This window comes from Carassius auratus, chromosome 5 (assembly GCF_003368295.1).
Source record: "Carassius auratus strain Wakin chromosome 5, ASM336829v1, whole genome shotgun sequence".
NCBI classification, from domain to species: Eukaryota; Metazoa; Chordata; class Actinopteri; order Cypriniformes; family Cyprinidae; genus Carassius; species Carassius auratus.
In genome coordinates, this window is record NC_039247.1 from 18554706 (window position 1) to 18564038 (window position 9333).

The following is a 9333-nucleotide window of genomic DNA, read 5'->3' on the forward strand; positions in this document are numbered from 1 at the left end:
TACCTAGTATAAGCTGCCTTGAACTGCTTTTATTCCTGGAAAGAAGCATCCTAATTCATAAGAGACTTACTTAACTGTCTGCAACACACAGGCAGAAACTCAGAAACATGACAAAGTTTATCCCAACAACCGAGTTGATGATAGCATGTCTCTAGCTAAAATCTCTAATAAGCAATGCAAAAGTTATTAGTTTACTATTAGGTATAATGTTACAATTTAAAAACCTTTCTTATCACTACATTTGACTGGTGTCAGTAAGATTTTTGTTTTTTGAATGAAAGTAATACTTTTTATTTAGCAAGGATTACATTTTTAAATATATTAAAATATGATTGTACTTTATTAAATTTTTTACTGTAGTTGTGATCAAATAAATGCAACAAAAACATTATGCAGTATATATACACTTATAAATCTAAAAATAGATACAAATCATGATACTGACTGTGATAAATGATTGTTGGTTTAATATGTAAACCACTGATGTTACCTTGGCCACAATCCTGGGACAGTTGTTTTCTGGACTGTGTCTGTGGGTTACAGGGGTGATGAAGTTTTTGGTGGATGCATGTGTGGCTTCCTCCTGCTGCAGGTTCTTATTGAAAACGTCATCCAGCTTCACCTTCACACAGTGAGCCATCTGAGGAACAAGGCTTTTGAACGCAGCTCTCCAACCAAACTCAAGGCACACCACCTGAACACACACACACACACACATACATAAGTACTGTTGTTGCTGGTCAAACATCATCCAGCACCACCTTCACACAGTGAGCCATCTGAGAAACAAAATGTAAGTACTTAGTGCCCATGCTAAATTCACCAATAATATGATGTTGTGGGTAGTTGCCAAGGTGTTACCAATTTGCTGTTGTTACTAGTATTTTTCCACAATATTTAAGGTTTGAGTTAAGTTACAGCAATAAAGCTGTTGATTACAATGAAAACACATTTTCTACATGCCTACATTAAGGGTTCTTTAAAATGAAAATGCATGAAAAAAAAAATGTTTTTACAGTAATTGCACCATTGGTGTTTAAATAAGGGGTGCGCATCACCTCTGTATTTTGCAGCACAAGATCAGTAGTGGCTTTGTCTTCCGCTGCCGTCACCTTCGTATCATCTGCATGGAAAAACTAAAACACACACAATGCATCTACAGTAAACTGTCACTACAGCTTTGTCACTACAGAAATGTGCTCCAAATCCTCCAATTTCCAGCTCATTAAAACAAATTCAGGCAGGAATATCTCATGTTCCGTGAGCATTAGCATATGCATTCATTCTCTACACAGTGCATCTGGAAAATAAGTCAATGTGTAGGGTGCCAGGGTCAGGCCAGGCCAAAATATTAAACTCCTCTATGCAGCGACGACCTACTAACAACAGAATGATTCGCCCAATTAAACGGGGAAAAAACTAAAAAGCGGACACAGTAATTGCAACAGTAAGCTTTGTTAAATTCAGAGGCTTTGGAGTTGATTTGAACCCCTGATAGCTATGGCCATATCTGGGCTAATCCATGGAAGGGTTAGAGGGAGGATACGTGTGTGTATTTGTGTGTGCGATTGTTGTGGGCAAATTAAAATGCATGCATCAAGGCTGCATTTTTCTAATCAGAGGCTTCGGAAGTGAGACCCCGGGCGAGGCAATTTAGTTGAAGAAGAGAGCGAGTCAAGCCAGCCGAAGGAGGAGAGAAGCAGCCGGCATGTCACTTTTTGACCTTTAAGCCCATCTGATGAATTTCTGCTAATTAAGTCGTTTGATTGGCTGAATTAATGATTTGGATAACTGCCCTTTAAAGGCTGTTTACTTCTCAGTAAATCCAGTCCTTTTCTGCTTGTCGTGTTTTTTAATGTAACCTTTACAGAAATTACTACACGCACCAGTCGCTTTCATAGCAGAAAATGAATAAATAAGTGAAAAAACAAAAACAAATCCTGCCTCCTCAATTTGTGTGTGTAGAAGTGTTTCTATATGCAAAAATAAAAATAAAAAAACATGCAGAAAGGTAAAAAAGCTGTCAAGAAAGGCGAGAAATCTCTTATTAAAGAAAGCATATACCAGGTAGCGCTACAGGCCACCAGTCTGGTCTCATAAGCTGCCTGTAGAGGTGTCGCTATTATATGCAGGAATTGGAGGCTTGTTGTATTTAAAGGCTCTGTCGAGCACAATATAGCTCGAGGTTTTCTACTCCCATGGTGACAAATCATTTCACATGTCAGATTTGGAGCAGACTGTTGTCAGAAATCTTGATCGGCTGCCATTTATTTACACTATGCTGATATTCATCTAAAAAAACAACAACAACAACCATACATCTTGTTGACTGGCATAGATCACATTCAGTCTGAGAGCAGCATAAACCACTTATCTGGATCTGTATGTGTTTTCACAGTTGCTTCAGGGGGACATTTGATAACTATGGATGTTTTGTTGATCGTGATATTAAAAACTATAGTTTTAACAGGGATAGATCCCCCCAAAATAAATTTAACATCATTTGCTCACTCTCATGTCATTCCAAACCTGAATGATTTATTTTCTTTTGTGGAACACACAAACAAACACACACACAATGTTTTTGAAAGAAACGTCTAATGCTCACCAATGCTGCATTTATTTGATCAAGAATACAGTAAAAATATATATATATATATTAACTGTAATAAAAATAACCATTTTCTATTTTAATTCATCTATTCCTGTGAATGCAAAACTGAATTTTCAGAAATACACCAGTCTTCAGTGTCACATGATCCTTCAGAAATCATTTCAAAATGCTGATTTGCTGCTCAAAACACATTATTATCAGTGTTGAAAACAGTTCTGCTGCTTACCATTTTTGTGGAAAACTTCATTTTTGTTTTTTTAATCTTAGATTAACAGTTTGATATAATTGAATTTATTTTATATATAAATTTGTTGTAACATTTTATAAATATACGTTATTCTATATGTTGTATAACAAGTTAAAAGAAAGAAATAAAATATAACTTAAACCAAACATTTTAAGTGAAGTGACATTCAGCCAAGTATGGTGACCCATACTCAGAATTTGTGCTCTGGATTTAACCCATCCGAAATGCACACACACAGAGCAGTGAACACACACACACACACACACTGTGAGCACACACCCGGAGCAGTGGGCAGCCATTTATGCTGCGGCGCCCGGGGAGCAGTTGGGGGTTCGATGCCTTGCTCAAGGGCACCTAAGTCGTGGTATTGAAGGTGGAGAGAGAACTGTACATGCACTCCCCCCACCCACAATTCCGTCCGACCCGAGACTAGAACCCACAACCCTTTGATTGGGAGTCCAACCCTCTAACCATTAGGCCACGACTTCCCCATATATATATATATAATTTTTTTTTTTTTTTTTTTTTTATGATTTAATGACAGTGTTCAAATCAACACTAGACTACACTTAATTTTTAAAAAATAAGTCATTAAGGTTTGAAATGACATGAGGGTTATTCAATTGATGACAAGATTTTCCCTTTAAAATTGGAATTGGTATGTCTCACTGACCTGTGTCGCAAAAAGGTTTGACTCTAGTATGCGTATGTGTGTCTGAAATTTTTAGTGATGGTTGTTAAAGTTTACCTTTGCCACCGCATACTGATTCTCCAGCGCAGTTAAGGAAACCCAGATGGGTTGCCAGGTCCTCCACAGTTTTTTCCAGCTCAAGTAAGGTGTTGGTCAGATGGGTCAGGCACCTGAGCTGATGGGAGGTAAGGCTGAAGCTTCACCCTCCCTGGGGAGGATCCTGAAGAGATGTAGACAGACACATGAAGAGTTGGTCATGGAAAAATGTTAACAGAAATGTTGGAAAGACCATCATAATTTTTTTTCTTGTGGCTCTGTGGTAGGGCTTTCAACCACCCGTTCTGCTGAGACCACTACAAAAGTCAAGTTGAAGACACGACTCTTCTGAGAGCACTTATATAAACCACAGCCATAAACAAAGACACTTCCTATGAACTTAGCTACAAATATTTTCTTCATTTTAAATACCCTAGTTTACTCTAGAAACTGCAAATATTGTTGATTCTTGTATAATAGATTGTTTGTGATGGTCCTCGTTTTAAGGTCCTAAGACTAGCACTTGCTAAATGATTAAATATAAATACATGTAACTAGTTTCAAGATACCTTCAGTCAGCTTAATAATAACTACACCTTTCGAAAAGCTTCAGCAGCTACATTTTGAATGGCTATGCTTGTCCACAAGCTTATCCAGCACCAAACCAGCAGAACACAGTAATTGTGCACATATTTGGTTTCTACAAGTCTGTTTTTAACTTAACACACAGACAGATTCTTTGGGTTAAGGATTAAGAGGGTTGAAATGTAAGCACATCAACATGAATCTAAAAATGTTACGCTAACTTCAATAAATTCTCTGTACCAGTGCTCTATAGGTCCATTTCACACATTTAAGAGTCTTTCATAAGGATCTAGGACTGGTAAATAATCTACTATAAAACAATGAAATATTAACAATACAGTATATACACTACTGTTCAAAACTATAGAGTAAGTAAAGCTTTTTATTTACGAAGATAATTATTTTTACTAGGCAAGGGTTCATTCAATTGTTCAAAAGTGAAAGTAAACCAATTTTGAATTCCTTTATTTCAAAGAAATAAATACTTTTCAGCAAGGACACATTCGTTGATCAAAAGTGACTATAAAAATGTATCAATTGTTTTCAACACTGAAATTTGGTTTGGTCTTTTGAGAGCATTATTTTCTGATTAAGATATTGTGACGAGTCAGCTGCCTCCTCCCTGATTGTCACCGGCACCCCGTCCTAAATCGCCGCCCTTCACCAGGCTCCCGACTGGAGTGGGTGTGTGAGAGGAGGGGCGCTGGACGAGTCAGGGCTGGCGGCGTGTGATGGGGCACACCTGAAGGAAGTGGAGCCTCATTACCGCCGCTGGTTAAAAGCCCAACGCGCCTCTCCTCAGGAGACCGGTCTCTTCCCCGTGCATGCACACTGGTGTCCTCGTGGGTCCAGGAAGGGTGCGTTGAGGGACTCCCGCGCCACCAAGACGTGAGCTGCCGGACCCGCGATCCGGATGGGAACCGCACCCGTATACACGGCCGACGGGCCAGGATGCCGGGCCGTCCATCCCCTACCAGCGCCGCGGCCAACGAGAGAGACGCGGCCGCTAGGAGAAGCCGCCGCCCCTCGCGCCCCGGACCAAGGAGGGGAGCGCGTGCGGCCGCCGGACTCCGCCCCTTGCCTGGACCCTTCCTCGATGAACACTGCCCGACCTACACAAACCCCGCAGCACGACGAGGACACCAGATCCCCTGTTATTTTGGACACTTTCCCCCTTTGGCCACTTTTATTCCCTTTGTTTTATGATTTCTGTTAATAAAAGCCTCTCCGAGGCCTGACGCCACGCCCACTGTGTCTGTCTTGTGCTCCTCCCGTGACACTGGTGGAGAATGCGGGCAGGCGGAGCCTAGACAGCGCAGTTGGGAAACGTCTGGTGACGTCACCCCCTCTCGCTTGCAAACGTTCGTGAGAACCCAGACTGGGACGGAGGAAAACTGGGGACAGCCTCCCAGCCACACAAGGGGTAAGTGACTTTTCCATTGTCATTTGACCCTGTGGTTGGTTGAGGCTGTCACTAAAACCCGGTTTCTCTGTCCCTGTTCTGGTGCGCTGCGAGAGGGAGGACCGCCCGGAGAGGAAGCCCCGCCCACTCCGACCGTTTGGAGCCTGGTTGAGGATGGTAGCACTCCCGTGTGGGTGGCGCCCTGGGGACGGGGATGTCGCTTGGGAGGGGGAATGTGACGAGTCAGCTGCCTCCTCCCTGATTGTCACCGGCACCCCGTCCTAAATCGCCGCCCTTCACCAGGCTCCCGACTGGAGTGGGTGTGTGAGAGGAGGGGCGCTGGACGAGTCAGGGCTGGCGGCGTGTGATGGGGCACACCTGAAGGAAGTGGAGCCTCATTACCGCCGCTGGTTAAAAGCCCAACGCGCCTCTCCTCAGGAGACCGGTCTCTTCCCCGTGCATGCACACTGGTGTCCTCGTGGGTCCAGGAAGGGTGCGTTGAGGGACTCCCGCGCCACCAAGACGTGAGCTGCCGGACCCGCGATCCGGATGGGAACCGCACCCGTATACACGGCCGACGGGCCAGGATGCCGGGCCGTCCATCCCCTACCAGCGCCGCGGCCAACGAGAGAGACGCGGCCGCTAGGAGAAGCCGCCGCCCCTCGCGCCCCGGACCAAGGAGGGGAGCGCGTGCGGCCGCCGGACTCCGCCCCTTGCCTGGACCCTTCCTCGATGAACACTGCCCGACCTACACAAACCCCGCAGCACGACGAGGACACCAGATCCCCTGTTATTTTGGACACTTTCCCCCTTTGGCCACTTTTATTCCCTTTGTTTTATGATTTCTGTTAATAAAAGCCTCTCCGAGGCCTGACGCCACGCCCACTGTGTCTGTCTTGTGCTCCTCCCGTGACAATATGTTCTTTGTATGCTGTATTCCAATCACTGAACATTTTTTAACATAAGATTGGAAGATTTCTGGAAGATATTGAAGGTTACAGAAACATACAACGCTGGAATCCAAGATGGCACGTTTCTTTCTCAAAGAAATAAAATAGTAAAAACTGAAAGACTTTGTGAATGTGCACTTGACACCTGGGGGGCTGTGAACCGTGGCCTCGCAATCTACACCAATCCCACAGAGGCTGTAAAGTTTCCTCTCAAATCTACAGTCAAACATTGCTGGACACAAACTTTCTCCTGTAACCCGCCTCATCTCCAGCGTGGCTCTCCCATTTCTGCAGCTGCCAAAGCCATCACCCAGGGGATGTTCCGCATTAGGCCCGAAGAATGGGCCGCGGAGAAGAGGGCTGCGGTATTTCCAGACACTTCGACAAATACTTTTGAGTGTGCTCTTAAATGACTTCCTCTGACAGAAAAGGCATTGGGGAGTGGATCAGGAAGGCATTAGCCCCGGCTATGAAAGCTCCAGGAAGATTGAGTGGGAAGGCGATGGAGGGAGGGGAGAAATAAAAAAAGAAAGGAGTCCTGATAATTGCAACAATATCGCTCTGGATTCTAAAATGTTATCGTCAAGCCGACAACATGACAAGCTCTCATTTCTCTCCACTTCATCAGGCACATTCTTTGATCATGCATACATTTATTTAGTTTTTTGTGTCATTTCATAATTTAACAAGATTATACACTCAAAAAAAAAGTACTTTCACCTTTGCCAATTTTGCTTAATTCGTTCATGTTATGATTACTTAAAAAAAAAAATATTTAACAATGTGAACTTGATTTAATCTAGTTCATTCAACAAAAAAGTGTGTATTGTCAGCTTTACTTAAAAATTATTTGTTCAGCCAACATAACATTGTTGCGTAAAAGTAACAGATTTATGAAACCAACATAGACTTGCATCTCATTGGCTGAGGATTTCTGCAGTGTATTATGGGTAATTGTTATTCTGTCACCCTCTTGGAGAAGTGTAGCACCATTATATAGGTAGATGAGTAATACAGTTTATAGCAATAAAGTTGTTCTGATAAGTTTTAGAACAAAACAAACAAACAAACAAACAAAAAAATAAACAAACAGTTTGAAATGTTGTTTTGTGTTTCAAATATGTTTGTGATGTAATTGATAAGCTGAAATTAAAGAAAGGTCTAAATGAAGAGTAATATTAATCAGCTGCACATGATACTAATGCAAGGGGGTGGCATTCCTAAAATGGCATTATTCCAATTTTTTGTTATCATTATTTAACATTTTCAGGTACAATTAACTCAATTGTTGTTTGTTGACTCTATTAAGGTTTGTTAAGTTTACTTAAACTTATTTTGTAAAATGAACTTAATTATTAATAACATTGTCCAAAACATTGCAAATTAGTTGGGCTGACACTATTAAATTAAGCTTTGCCCAACCATAGTAAATAAGTTGAATCAACCTTAATAAATTAAGTTGACCCAACGTAAGTACATTACATTGGAATAACAGAATTGCATAATGCTGAAATAAAGCAAGTTAATCATGTGGAAATCATGTGGATTTTTTTATGTTCATTCAAAGAGTTATTTTTTTGAGTGTAGAGATGAGGTGGGTTAGTGAGCGCCTGGAATAAATATCATGCATTTGTGATGCATGCGTGTGTGTAGATGTGTGCACATATTTTTTCACAGGTGAGCGTGTCATACCAGCATCTTGGCTCTTCATTAATGGGGTCCAGGGGGAGACTGTGAGGCAGAACTGGGAAAACGGCTGCATGAATGCATAGAGATCCACTCCACTGAGATCCACTCCCGCTCATAGAAGCACATCAGCCTGTCAGTAAAATCACTCCATCCAAACATACTGAATAATTTATTAAGACTTGTGCATCAAGCGCCACATGAAGCACACAGGTAACATGTGCACTAGGAATGTTCTGTATTCGAGCGCAACTGTATAATAGTATCTGTAACAATTTACTTCAGGATTAATAATAACCATATCAATGAGCTATGTACAGTAACTGCATTCCCATTATGATGGAATTACCCTAATAAGTGCTTCATTGACATAATATTAGTAGGAGCTCTGAGTACTTGCCTGTAATATGTATATAACATGAATAAACATATTAGTACAGAAAACTGCTATATAGGTATGCGCAAATTGAGTGTAATGTATTGCAACAATGAAAATTAAAATGTATATTTATATAATGCACATCTTTATTGGAAAAGGTGCTCCAAGGAGCTCTTTTTTCTTTTTTTCTTCAAACTATAAAAAATGGAAGATGATTTATAAAGATGTATAACACCAAAAGTGATTACAATAATAACAATAATACAAATAAAGTATAATTCAAATGGAAAGTCACAGAAGATGAAGTGAAATTTCAGTCTGTTCTTCACAATACGATATGTAAGTATATATTATATAAATACTGCATCACATATTTATAAGACTTGGAATATAGCACATTGTAAGGGCAACATTTTATTATACTTTTACTGTGCTTTTTTGACAATTTTGACATTATGAAACACCTGTAGTCTATGGAAAAGAGCAGCTTCGACATCTATTGTTTTCCACAGAAGAAAATCAGCCATGCGTTTCTGGAACAAGGGTGAGAAAATAATGACAGATTTTTCTGAGAACTATACCTTTATAGAAAGTAGGGCTGCTCAGTTATGGCAAAAATCATAATCACGATATATATCAAATATATATTTTCTGTAAAAAAAGGATGCTATGACATCTACATTTTAGAGACATGTAAACTAGAGAAACATGTCTCTAAATGAGCACACAATGCACACTACTTC

The 9333-nt window shown here is 41.0% G+C and overlaps 1 pseudogene; it reads right to left on the reverse strand.

Annotated features, from left to right (window-relative positions):
- LOC113087742 (uncharacterized protein KIAA0825-like) overlaps nt 1–4371 on the reverse strand; it is a 99022-nt pseudogene extending 94651 nt beyond the window's left edge.
- Between the last annotated feature and the right edge of the window lie 4962 nt (nt 4372–9333).